Source organism: Oryzias melastigma, linkage group LG21 (genome assembly GCF_002922805.2).
Source record: "Oryzias melastigma strain HK-1 linkage group LG21, ASM292280v2, whole genome shotgun sequence".
Taxonomy (NCBI): domain Eukaryota; kingdom Metazoa; phylum Chordata; class Actinopteri; order Beloniformes; family Adrianichthyidae; genus Oryzias; species Oryzias melastigma.
Window position 1 is genome coordinate 3,065,672 of NC_050532.1, and position 13,783 is coordinate 3,079,454.

Here is a 13,783-nt window from a genome sequence, read left to right on the forward strand (position 1 = left end):
TCTTCAGTCTTTCTTGATTTTCAGACCTAATTTTTCAAATTAAAATGTACTTTAATGTGAAAAGAATACTTTGGATGATTAAGAAACAATCATGTTTTTTTCTTTAGCCCAGGTAAGATGATCCCTGACCTTGTCTCTGGATCAGAAGTTGCTATCAAAAGTATTTGGTCACCCATCCAAATGATCAGAATTAGATGTCCTAACAATTTGGTATGGCCACAGGTGTATAAAATCCAGAACTTAGACAAACATTTGTGACAGAATGTTCCGCTCTCAGGTACTCTGACTTCCAGCATGGAATTGTCACAGGATGCCACCTGTGCTACAAATCCAGTCATGCAATTTCCTAAATATTCCAATCAACTGTCAGCTCTATCATAACAAAATTGAAGAGTTTGGTAATAACAGCAACTCAGCCACCAAGTGATAGACCACGTAAACCTACAGAGACGGGGTCAGTGGATGCTGAGAGTCATAGTGCAAAAAGGTCGCTGACTATCTGCACAGTCAATTACTACAGAGCTCCAGACTTCTTGTGACCTTCAGGCTATCCCAAGTACAGTACGCAGAGAGCTTCATGGAATGGGTTACTATGGCCGAGTAGCTGCTTCCAAGCCACACATCACTAAGTGCAATGCAAAGCGTCGATGCAGTGGTGTAAAGCACACCACCACTGCACTCTAGAGCAGTGGAGACGTCTTCTCTAGAGGGATGAATCACACTTTTCCATCTGCAAATCTGATGGACCAGTCTGGGTTTGTAGATTACCAGGAGAACGGTACATTTCAGACTGTATTGTGCGGAGTGTGGAATTTGGTGGAGGAGGAATGATGGTGTGGGCTTGTTTTTCAGGCCCCTTAGTTCCAGTGAAAGAAACTTTGAACGCTTCAGGATACCAAAACATTCTGGACAATTCCGTGCTCTCGTGGGAACAGTTTGGAGCAGCCACTTCCTCTTCCGACATGATTGTGCAACAGTGCACAAAGCAAAGTCCATAAAGACATGGAGGACAGAGTCTGATGTGGATGAACTGTAGAGTCCCGACCTGAACCCCATAGAACACCTTTGAGATGAATTAGAGCAGAGATTGAGAGCCAGGCCTTCTCCACCAACATCAGTGTGTGACCTGACCAATGTGCTTTTGGAGGAATAGTCCAAAATTCCTATAAGCACACTCCTTAACCTTGTGGACAGCCTTCCTAGTTTAAGAATTGAAGCTGTAATAGCTGCAAAAGGTGGACAGACACCAACTCTATGGGTTAGGAAAGGGATAGCACCTCAGTTCATATGTGAGCCAATGCACGTGAGCCAATACTTTTGGTAATATAGTGTACCTGTATTCAAGCATAACCTTGCATAGTCTGTCCTGGGTTTGTGGGAAACCCTGCATGCGATTACTGCCATTTTCTCTGTGTGCACCCGCATGGCTGATTATTCATTTGAAAGAAATTGTCTAGCCATTTGAGCTGCACTGCTCCGAAAATGGTTTTCAGCACAGCAGGAGTCTGTGGCCTGATATTTTCCATCACACTCCTCCGCTACTGCAGGGATGTGGCCTAAACATGCTAGAGCACTTTTGCTTCTCTGACATGGAGATGATATCACACATTCCATAAAAATGTAGAAAAACTGCAGTCAGCAAGCATCTGCTGGCATCTCACAAGGACCTGTCAAGGCTAAACCAGGTTGTGTTCGGCCAAGTTAAAATGGCAAAAAGGGTAAACTGATGCTTAACAAGTGTATATGATACTGTGTGCATGACAGCAAGATACAGACACAGCAGGGCAAATACAGTGCTCGCAGTACTGAACCCTCAGGGGAACCCTGTGGCATTCTCCGCCATACATCCTATAAATATAGTATGATTTTCTTCACCCCCCAAAGTGGGAGCGTCTGTGCAAAAAGGAGTAGGAGAGTATGGTATAAACTGATTCTAGAAAGCCTGTCATACTTTCATTCAGATAAACTCCAGAAGCATATTAAAAAAAGAAATGTTCAATTTCAAATGAAGATGTTTGCCCCCTGGCGTTATCAGCAGCTTTTGTCATAAATAAATTGTATTTATTGAAAAACAACCTCAAAAATCAAACATTTTAGTAGACTAGAAAGATTTGCTTAGAGTATTTTACAGGAAAAAATACATTTTTGCAAAAGTACAAAAGAAAAATACTAATTAGATCTGTTGGGTAGACATATCTGAGTAGAGTGTAAGGCAGAAAAACTAAGGATTTAAAAGCAGAGTGCTTTACAAATCTTAAATTAAAAAAACTAAAAATAAAAAGGGAGCTTGGGAATTTGGAGCCTGTAGCACCTTACCACTAATGTGGCAACAATTAGTTAGGTGATCTGTTGTGTCTTGTCTTGTTTGTGCAATTCTGATGAGGCCCGCTTTTAGAGTTAAATTCTTTCCATATAATACCACCCCTAATGCATGCCCAAGCATATGCACACATTGTTTAGACACTTGCTCATTTTCTCTGCTGGCTATGGGGAAACTTTCACCAAATACAGCTACTTTTTTGTCTCAAAGACGTGCAACCTACAAGAAAAGCTATCAATAATAATCTGTAAATTTATCCTTTTAACACCTGAGCTTTAGCTCTAGTGTTCGTCTTTCGACTACCGTAACTCTTGCAGTGTTGACACAATTTGTGTTCCTTCACAATATCACAGTTCATATTTCTCGGATTTCTTTCAGTGATGTTTTGCATACTTTTTTTTTTACACTGCGTACTGTGTTCTGAGTCCTTGTCTCCAATACAAAATGCATGAGCTTGTCAGAGTTACATAAATCTGAAATAGCTAGCAGATCTATGTTTTCATTCTATAATACTGGACTTATTTTTCAAGGAAGGTTTGAACTTTGAGAGTTTAAGCAAGAGAGAAAAGAGCGTAAATCTTCATGTCTATCTCAGAAAAATATACAGTGTAACATGTGTAGTGAAGGGTTTTAATGTATTTAAAACATCTCTAAACCTACTTTGGTTTACATATGGAACGTACCCCGAACGGATCCGTAATTCCAGCGGATTCTGAATTGGGAAAAAGCTGCTTTGCACTTATATGCAACCCTTTTTCTGTAGTGAAGTCTGCATAAATCAGTTGATTGCGTCACGGAGAAAAGCGGCTTTACGCCGGTATGCAACACTTCACGTTAGAAATGTGTTGCATAACGGTATAATGACGTCAATTTGGAGAGCTGCTAATTCAACAGCTAATTCACGTTGATCGTGTGAACAGTTGAAGAGTTATGATTTGTCAAAGACTGTGCGTTATTTAGGTGACGTCAACGACAACTCCTATGTTAAAGGGTTATAACTAGAAAACATGCTAGTTCTTAGCTGTTTGACTTCACTATAAATCAAGAGTAGAATCTGTCTTTGAAAGGGAATTTCTGTAAAGTCAGTTGAGCTTGCCATAAATTTAAGAAAACACTGAAAGAGTTGTTCGATTTCACAATTCACTTGTAGTTGAGTAAAGCCTATATCATTAGGGGACAGTGGGTGGGACAGTTCTGCAGAAAAATCTGTTTAGGAATAGGGAAGACACAAATCTGGATATGATTGAGATGAACGCCCAAGATCAATTGACGAACAACGTTAGTCCTTTGAGCAGAACCTGGACGTGAAAAGAGTAGTGGGAACTAGAAGAGAACAACAAAAAAGGTGTGGAAACAAGGGCTTCAAAGCCACAACAGAAAACAGCAAAAGGGAAGAGTGGAATCAAAGCAAGCATTGATCAAATTGTAGCATTTGCTACAATAACTACTACTTTATGTCTATAAATATTTCCATTTGGTAATCCTTGTGGCCCAGCAACCTTAAATAGTCTTAAAAAGTAAAGAAAAAAAAGAAATGAGTCATTTTTGTTGACATAATAAAATGGCCAAAGGGAATAACTGACATTTCCCAATCACATGACCTGAATATTGAAAGATAAATAAAGCAAAAGGCATCTATTTATAATTGGCAACGGCTGGTATTGTGTTGCTAAAACGCAGCAATTATATTAGGTAATCCCAAAGCTAAAGCACATTTGTCTGCTACAAATCACAAAGCAGATGTTTTTGGAGTGCTCTTTTTGGATCGTCCACAGAAACACAATCATTTGTTAATAAGAGTGAACCGCTGACGGATGGATGCTACGTGGGCTGCGATGCTCTAAGCAGCGCTCGGATGGTTCTGTGAAACGCAGATAAGCAACGTCCTTGTTGCACAGCATAAGATAACTCGATCCATGTCTGCATGCTGATGGTTTGTGCATCAGTACAGCCAAAGGGGGAAATGTCCACTTCATTAAATCAATTAAAGCGTGAAGGGCCTGTCCAAGCCTCTAGACAAAAGAACGGAAAAAAAAACTATAGTAAACAACTCTTTTTATCACTCAAATTAAAAAAGTGACATGCTACCATATCTTCTATAAACGAAATCCTGTTTCAAGAAAGTGGAAATTAATTTACAACTTCTCTAGTAGTTGTTGCTTTATTCAAAATATGGATTTGTTTGTCAAATTCATAGATAGGAGTTTGTAAGTATATACACAAATAGTTTAGACCCTTTGGGGGCATTACATTTCACTTATGCTCCATTTCTCCTCATAGCTGCACTGCCAAATGTAATATGAACCCCATATAATAAAGGAAGGGTTTGAGGGAGCAGTCAGACTTAATTTAACAACCAAATCTTAAGAGGTTTACTTACTATTGACTCAATTAGATTTTGATTGAAGAGTTCACAAGCAATTGATTATTATGATAAAAAAAAATAAAAAGACGTGGGTGAAGGTTATTTATGTTTGACAGATTAATGTTGATTTAAAGTAAAGATTGATTCAACATAGCATATTCAATTTTCAAACTAATTCTGAACTGGTTAAATTTTATTTCACAAGGTGGCATTTTTATTTGATTCACCATTTGACGTTTTATTTTTTATTTCTTTCCAAAACCAATTTATTTTGGAATTTTTTTTATGTCCCCGATGTCAAAACTTCTTACGTTATGTACACATTGGGCATTCGAGTCCAAGAAGGCCCTACACACGGGTTCTTGAACACACGTTTATCCATGGTTATCACACTGGATAAGCAGGTATGAACTTATTCTTCTTTAACTGTTTGCCAGTGCATGTCTGCTACGTTTCAAGTGGTTGACACTACCATGAATTAAAAAAGACGAATGTCACTACCAAGTCCAAGTCTGTGATTGGTCGAAGTTCAACCTGGTTTAACTTGCAACAAGCGTTCAATAGGCCTGCATTTTGTATGGCTGTAAAAGCTTAGCTACGCATGAACGCAAGGGTTCTGAACACAAAAGCATGCATTTACATGGACTTTTCATTGGAAGTGGCTGTTTGAACACGTGTTGCCATGGGTGGTTGAAACATAGATTTACACACAGATTAATTTATTTTTTTCTTTCATTTTCAATTTTCAATTGAAACCAGTTGTTTGCAGTTGTAAAAAAAAAAAAAAAAAAAAAAAAAAGACCAACAAACTAGTGATATATACTGAACAAACGTGGACCTTTGTTCATAAATTGTGATTTTTTTTTAACAAAAAAGTAACTGAAAGCAGTTTATTTATGACTTTTGATTGCCTCCACTGAATGATCTGCTTTACAAATGCCCTATTGAGCTGTCAGGTTTTGATGTTCCTCTTTTTTTTTTTCTTCTTTTTTTTTAGATTAGGCTTCTGTGAAATCAAATCTCGCCAGATCTCGCCAAGTAAGCATAAACTTCAAAGCTGAAAAAGTAGCTTAAAATTACAATGTGGGCCTATCTGTAAGCAAAAGTTTGTAGCCCACATCCTGTGTACCAAAACTTCAAGACCATGATGCACCATTCACAGATTACAAAGTGCACAAAAGTGGACATGAGTGTAAGACTCAGATATACTCACTGTAGCATAACCAGCTTTAACTCACAATCTGCCTCCTCTATTGAACTCTCACTCTCACTCTCTCGCTGCCTTCCTACCCCCAAGCCCGATGCAGGATTAGGCGCAGTGCCCAGTGGTGACACAAGGACACTGAAGCCAACAGACTGTGAGATCAGTCGTCAGGCATAAATTGGGAACTCAAGCGCGATGGCAGAGGAGGGATGGGATGATAAATATGACGGACACAAGCTAAAGAAATAAAGAAACTCATGAAAGACAATCTAAAGTAGAAATAACCAATAGGATTCAGAAAGCAGACATGAAATCAAAAAGAAATCAGAAGACACATCGACACTTGTATCTAAACTATCTGCTCTCAACCAGTGACTTTTTCCAACAAAGCTCATTTTATTTTTGCAACACAGACACATTGATAAAAGGACAAATGGAAATCGGCCTCAACATTTTTTTAATTGGATAAATAAATCTCTGCAAGAATATTATGTACTATATGAATATGAATGCTATTTAATCATTTTGATGAATACTAATGAGGCTAGAATCGACAGCATTGTCAACATATTGCCTTCAAACTTGAAAAGAGAAAAACTGCTTTTATTTAAATTTCTAGAGAAGTACGTACACTTATTTGGTGAGTAAAAAAAAAACCCTAAAAGTTTAAAGTTCTAAGTTTGAATCAATTCATAATAATATGCTTTCACTCTCCAGACAAACAAAAACCAAAACTGAACCTACACTCCATTACTTCTGATTACTGTAGTTGACTTGTGTAAAAGTAGACCGAAATGTTGAGTATAAGAATGAGGTTGGTTGATCTCATCCGCAGCTACAGGAATGCAGCATCTCATTCACAAACAGGTTTTTCAAACAGACCTACTAGTTTACATCTTGGTTCCAACTAGGGAGACGGGAAGCTATTTAAAGTTGAACATTCTACAGACATTCAACAAGGAGTTGAGATTCCAGCAATTTCACCCAAAGTTACCTGAACTGACACCTGGTGAGCTGTGACTGAAAACATTCAACACAAACCTAGTTTCCACTAAGCGGTCTGGTACGGTATGGTCCAGTGTTTTGAGCGTTTCCATTGTAAAATGGATGCATTAAACAGTACCATTTCCATGGACCTAAACTGGTTGTAGGTTCATGGAAAAGTGGAACAAAATGGTTGGGTTGGAGCTGCTGTAGCCACCCGATTATTGGCAGAAAGCAATGATATCAGTGTTAATATAACGCTCATTTTAGCTAATGTTTTCAACATTTGTAAGCATTTGGGTTTTTACAGTTTTCTGTGTACTCTTTTAGTCACGAGTCTATATTGAAAATGCCTACAAACAGCCAGGCCTGGTCTGTGGTGGAACTGGACATGTTCCTTGCCATTCTTGGTGACGATCTGATACAGGGTGAGCAAGCGGCATGCTAGCGGCCTACACCATGCATGCGCCATGAAAACAAACCGCTCAGTGGGAGCGAAGCTGAGTAGAAATGCTCGCCAGAATTAATTGGATTGTACCACTCCTTAGCGTACCGGATCGATCAGTGGAAACTAGACTAAAAAGTCAATTTTGTCTTCTTTTTTCGAAAAGTATGCGGTTGTGTGTCATGGCTGGCTTCAGAGGGTGACCAAAGTAGAGTTCAGTGGATTCTAGTGCTGTATGGATCCGGTGTGACGATTAGTGTCAAATGTGCTGAAACCCTTTTGTGCTTTACAAGACAAACCGCAATGGAGTAGAAGTTTTAGCTTTACAAATCATATTTTCTACATTACCTGCAATAGATGAAAGCCCTCAAAGTTGAATTGCAGATGTTTTAAAACCACTCACTTTATACATACATTTATGCACGTGTGACTCTTGTTTAACCTCAAAGTTCAAACTTTCATAGAAAATTAGGTCCAGTATTATTGAATGAAACAATAATCAAATATTTATGTAAATGTATCAAACTGCAATCATTCTGTATAGGAGACACAGCATGGAGGAGGTTGGTTGATAATGGTCTACGGCCAATCAGGGAGCAGAACATAATGTGGTGTAATTATAAAAGGTATTTAAAATGGCGCTAAAAAAATCTGCTAAACAGCTAGATTGTGAAAGGTGACCTGCAATACAGCGCGGTAATACTGAACACCCTAAGCATCTCAGCTCTCGAGGGTGGTAAATGTTAACGTTCGCCACACTTCTGTTGTGCATAGAAGTGGCAGAATGATTATATGGGCCATAGGACCTGGACACTGCAGTTGTTCAATCAACTCTCTGGTACACTAGTTTTAGCATGGAACCACCAGACCTCTGCTCTCCAGGAAAATGTGGGTTGAACATGGGTTACATAGAAGTTATGCAAAACACAATTACTATTAATCAATAACCTCAACCCAAACATCAACCGCAAAGACAAAAGGATTGTTTTTTTGTGCACTTCTTCTACATGCGTGATACGTACTGCAGTGAGCTAACCCAAGAAGATTTAAACAAACAAAAGAAATAAAGGAAGGAGAACAGATGGAATTTCAGTTTGACCACACACAACGCTCCGTCTGCCTCTGAGCCCCTTTTCCTGATGGATCACAAGGTCACATAAAAGGAAATGCTTTCACATAACTGCATGTACCAGCAGTCTAATGGTAACCAATTCCACTTATTACACATGATTACTTTGACGATGAAACAGACATCATCTAAAACCAACATGGTCTGCTAACATGTAATCTAGCCTTCATCTCTCCAATAAGACCTCAGGATTTCAGAGGGCAGAAGAAAAACATACTTTCAATTGAGCTAGGTCAGAAAATGTGCCTCAATGTTTTTCAAAGAACAAAAGTAGATCTTAAAATCTGGACTGGAGCGCCTTACATTTGGAATCCTGGTTGTGTTTACTTATGTTGAAGCAATTTTGAGAGGTACACTGTCAAAATGTTTGGTTGTGTATTCTTGTGAATACGCTAACGCAGCTAATGTGTAGCATTCTTGGACCGTTTTATTTTTTTGTTGAAAACACGGTTGGGAGTTACAGGTATTGTAAATATGCTACTGGTGTGTCACATGAACAAGTTCTAGAGCTACTGTAGTAGTAGTTCACTTTCGGGGTCACCACAGCGTAACAGCACCCACTGTTTCGCATCAGTGATTTGGCAGAGTTTTTACGCCGGATGCCCTTCCTGACACCTGTACTTGAGGGGCACAGGGACCCAGTTAGGCAGCAGCGTCAAGGATCTTGCCTAAGGACCCAATCTGGGTGGAGACCAGTGGACAACCCTGGGAATCGAACCCAGGGCTTCTGCCTTGCCAGCCCTTCACCTAGCCCACTGAGCCACCCAGCCGCTAAGTTCTAGAGCTACTGTGAACTCAGTTAATAAAGCTTGAATGAAAGACTTATTTCTGATTCTTTTGTCTTGCCTCATAGTTTAGTGTGCCTCATGTATGACATAAGTTTGAAAATAAATCATTCATTGACGGTGCGCCTTATAATCTGGTGCGCCATATAGAGCAGAAAATGCAGTGATATTTTCCACTTATGAACTTTTGCTTCTTGGTTCAACAAAGATTATGAGATTTTTTTAATGGTATCAACAGAAAACATAAAAAGAACTCCATCATGTAATATACAAATAAGAATAATCAAAACAGACTTTACTTTACCACAGAAGATTCACAAAACATAGAATAGTTGTAAGGATTGTTTTCATTTTACTAAATCATATTTTCAAAAACTTGATTGCTGACAACTTTGGGCAGCAAGTGTAAAAAAGCTAAAGCTGTAATATTGTTACTTTCACTTATAAACAAAAGAAAAAGATCGTTATTGCCATCCTGCAGCATTTTAGCACCTTCAGAGTGTGAAAGCACTTTAACCTCAAAAAACAGAGAAACTCTCACAGTAGTTTAGTCTAACGCTGCATGAAAAAGAAATGTTCAGTTGAGATTATTGTGATAATGAAGAAAAGAACAGTGTGGAATTGTGACACTAAAAGCAAACTTTCAGTAAATGATAGGAACATTTGTTTTTGGAGGAAAACCCCTAAAAGGCTGATTTTCAATAAACAACAGTGAGTGATGCAGCGCATGCTAATAATATGTTGTTCACCTTTCGGCTTATTCCATTCAGGTCGCCACAGCCAAACAGCCCCACTGTTTCGCGTCAGTGATTTGGCAGAGCATTCTAATAATATCCCTGATTTAAAATTATATATTGTAAATTCTTCCATCATGGGCTGGTGTGAAGCTGTTATCTTAACAAAGTTCTTACTGTCTCTGTGTATTTTTGCTACTGAAGTTGGACATTTAAGCCAAATGTGGCAACAATTCAGATTAATTAATAATTAATAATTTAATCCAATTTAATTCAACTGATTTTTTTGTATTTAAAAAAATGTGTACTTGTTTGACAATTTTTTTTCTCACAACTATTGATTTAAAAATATGTGAAAACAAGAAAAGAAAATGTGCTAAATAAAAATGATCAACTAGTGGATTTTTTCAAATCAATATCACATCTTAATGATCAATTCAAAAACCCAAACCCAGCACTAATATGCAGTACCTTTAAAATCATTTCATATATTATTTTGAAATAATTTTTCATTATTCAGGCATATATGTATTTATCCTTGTTTCCATTTAAGATACACTTAACCACTAGGGTGTGTTTAACAAGGCATTTTCCAAAAGTTACCATTCGTACAATAAAAGCCTCACATTTAATTTCTGTCATTGAAGTCTTATATTCTGAAATTTGGCCCCAACTTCATTTTTTAAACAAAAAACAAACCCATTGATTCTTAAAAAAAAGAATAAAGTGGAAAAATATAAAATGTAAGAAGATCTTTCAGTTTAAGCAAAGAGTTAACATTGTGAAACATCAGTGCTGCAGAAAGAAGCAGAAGCTGAACACGCATTAAAAAACATTTATATCACCTTTGTATCAATCAGATGTTTCAATAGATAAAAGTATAGGTAGATAGGCTTAAAATACACAATGTTCAAATGACCTGCAATGGTTTCAAAACTGTCGGCAAATTCAGAAAAATCATCAACACTAAATACTAAAAAGTTTTTTTAATAGTACAAAATAGAACAAAATAAACACTAATGTACTTCTTTTTCTAAACACTTATTATCACCAGAGGAGAGATTCACATTTGGGAACAAATCAGGATCAGCTTGAAGTGAATGAAAAATAAAACATTGGAAAAATAGGCATTGAAAATTTGAAGAAAAAAAAATGTAAAAATTTAAAAACAGTTTTAAACTCTTAAGTATAAATTGTTAAAGGAAATCTCGAAAATTGGAAAATACTGCAAATTTGCTAATGTAAATAAACCTGAAAAAAATATTAAACATTTAGGGAAAAAAATGTCAATTTTAAATTTACCCTAAATCTTAAACTATTACCAAATGAAAAATAATGTTTGTAACAGCTTCTGTATTGTCCTTAAACAACTTTTGATTTTCTACTTAAATCTGATCCTGATTTGACCCAATAAATGCCCAATAGAAAAGAATAGAACTTTATTGATCTCACAAAAATGAAACCTTGTTCGTATAGTTCTATTAAAAACTGTAAATAGATAACACTAAAGATACACTTAAATTTAATAATTATTGTCTAATGTCTATGATGTATCGTCTATATAAACATGCCTTGAAGAATGTGCTAAACTTGGGTTCTTGAAGGTACGTTTAGCCTATAGTGTTCACACTGGGCAAGCAGGGAGGGGCTTCTTCTTCTTCTTCTACTGTTTACTAGCGAGTGTCCACCACCTGCAGTTGGAAGAGACTTGGCGTGAAATGTCAAAGTGGTGTAAAGCTGGTGAATCTTGCTCCAGGCTTTTTATTACACAGCTCTATTCTGCTATACGAAAGATTGTGTCCAGTCGGGAACAAACGCAATTATTCATTTCTACTCCAAGATCAGTTTACAAACGGTTGGCACTTCTGTAAATTAAAAGGAACAACAAAATTTGACTCCCTGATTGATCAAAGTTCAACCTGGTTTATCTTTCAATGCTCATTCAATGATCATGCGCTTTGTACAGCCCAAAAAATTGTAGTAAATATTTACGCATGAACGTTTTGAACACAAAAGCTTGGAAAACACATTTAGAGACATTTCTTTGGAGGTGGCTGCTTGAATGCATATTGCCAAGGGTGGTGTGAACGTAGCTGACAGAGAAAAAGATCAGAGAAATATAAATATTTTTTAAAAAATCTCTCAAGCGGCAACATTTCTGCTCCAAGTATCGAATTCCAAGGTAGTGATGCAAAAGAAGTTTCTGAAGTACAGGACCTGCAGCCTCCTTCCTCATACCTGTCAGTGGTGACTGTAGACAGAGAAAACATGGAGCTCTTTACCCAGGGTGTGTCTGCAGTAGGTGTGACTAGTCTACCTGCACCACGCAATAACTTTCAGCACCTTTAAATACCTCCAAATCCACTCTGAAAATCCAAACTGTCAATTTAAAATAAAAAGTAAAAAAAAAAATAAATCAAGCAGTTCAACTCAGTGAGAAAACAGACAAGGCCCCCTTTGATCACAGGGGCAGCATGGTGCAGGTACCACCAATGACCACTAGGGGCATTGACAAGCTCGGCATGTGGCACCAGGCGCCCTGTCTCTGCTGCTTTTTTGGCAAGTGTGCTTCATTGTGTCAGCCTTAAGCGCTGTCAGCAGGAACTCCAACACACCAACTACACACCTTTTATCACAAAAATAGGTTTCCACGCAAGAAACTACCAAATTATAGAATTAAAGTTTAAAAAAACTCTGTTAAACAAAGCAGGAGCAAAAAGCCTGGAGACCATCGCCTGTGATCCAGGCCTTATAGTATCCGAAAAAGTAAACATGTTTTTAGGGTACATTAAATTTATTGCGAGAATGTAAAATAAATGTTTCAAATGAGTGGATTTAAAAAGTGGTGTAGACACACTGGAGCGAGATTGGAGCTCAATCTGTGGTGGAATCACATCAGAGTGGACAAAGACCAAGCGTCAACGCGAGAAAGTGACACTCCGAGCTGCCCACTCCCACTCCACAGGAAAACCTTCACAAAAATTCAGGAAGCCAGGAAAAACACGTTTCATTTGGAAGCACACGCAGCTGGAGAAAGTAAAGTAACCAGAAGCAACTCACACAGTTGTGTATTTCGGGCTTACCTTAGTGTTCACTCCAGTCAGAATGGGCAGACAAGCGTCACAGCACAGGGATAGCGCGCGCGGGTCAAACAATAAGTGACCAAACCCTCGTCAAAGTGACACAAACAACATTTAAATCCTCATCTCGTCTGGTTTATCTCATTTTCTTGCTTCAAAACACGGACTAAACATGTACTGTTCGACGTGTTCTCGCTTGTTTTTCCGTCGCAGGCTGACTGCCTCCACCTCGATCAGCCTCCTTTCAAGCTAAAAGGTACACACTGCTTTACGTCCGGTCTGACTTTTCAAAATAAAGACTAGTTTGAGCAGTGGAAATCAAATCTATATGTTAAAGGAAAACTCACAAATAAATATGCATTTAAGGTACAAGACTTAAAATGTTATCTAAATTATGAAAATAATATATATGTTAGTTTTAAAAAGTTTCTGCAAGTTCTAAAAAGAAAAGGCAAAGGTCACAAACAGATTAATCGAATATGGTTAATTATTGTTCAGGATGTCAAATGTATTCATTTTCACATTTTTATAGCTGGAATAAAAATAAAAGTACTTTTTTTCTTTCTTTTTTTTGTCCTTCCTATATATAAACCCAAGAAAGTGGGTCGAAATTTATTTTCACATTTTTACACAGAATTACAATACTACAATAAATATATCATGAAATATTTTATTATTTTTGCAACGGTAAGTCACTATACATAAATATCCTTTACGTTATCAAAATTTCATCTGTG

The 13,783-nt window shown here is 37.5% G+C and overlaps 1 protein-coding gene across 1 annotated transcript in view; it reads right to left on the reverse strand.

The window, feature by feature from the left end:
* Nucleotides 1-13,332, reverse strand: part of nck2a (NCK adaptor protein 2a) — a 46,679-nt gene extending 33,347 nt beyond the window's left edge. The window contains exon 1 of the mRNA XM_024287114.2: nt 13,050-13,332. The gene's annotated coding sequence lies outside the window, so the exon portion shown is untranslated. The remainder of the gene's footprint in view (nt 1-13,049) is intronic.
* Nucleotides 13,333-13,783: the final 451 nt, after the last annotated feature.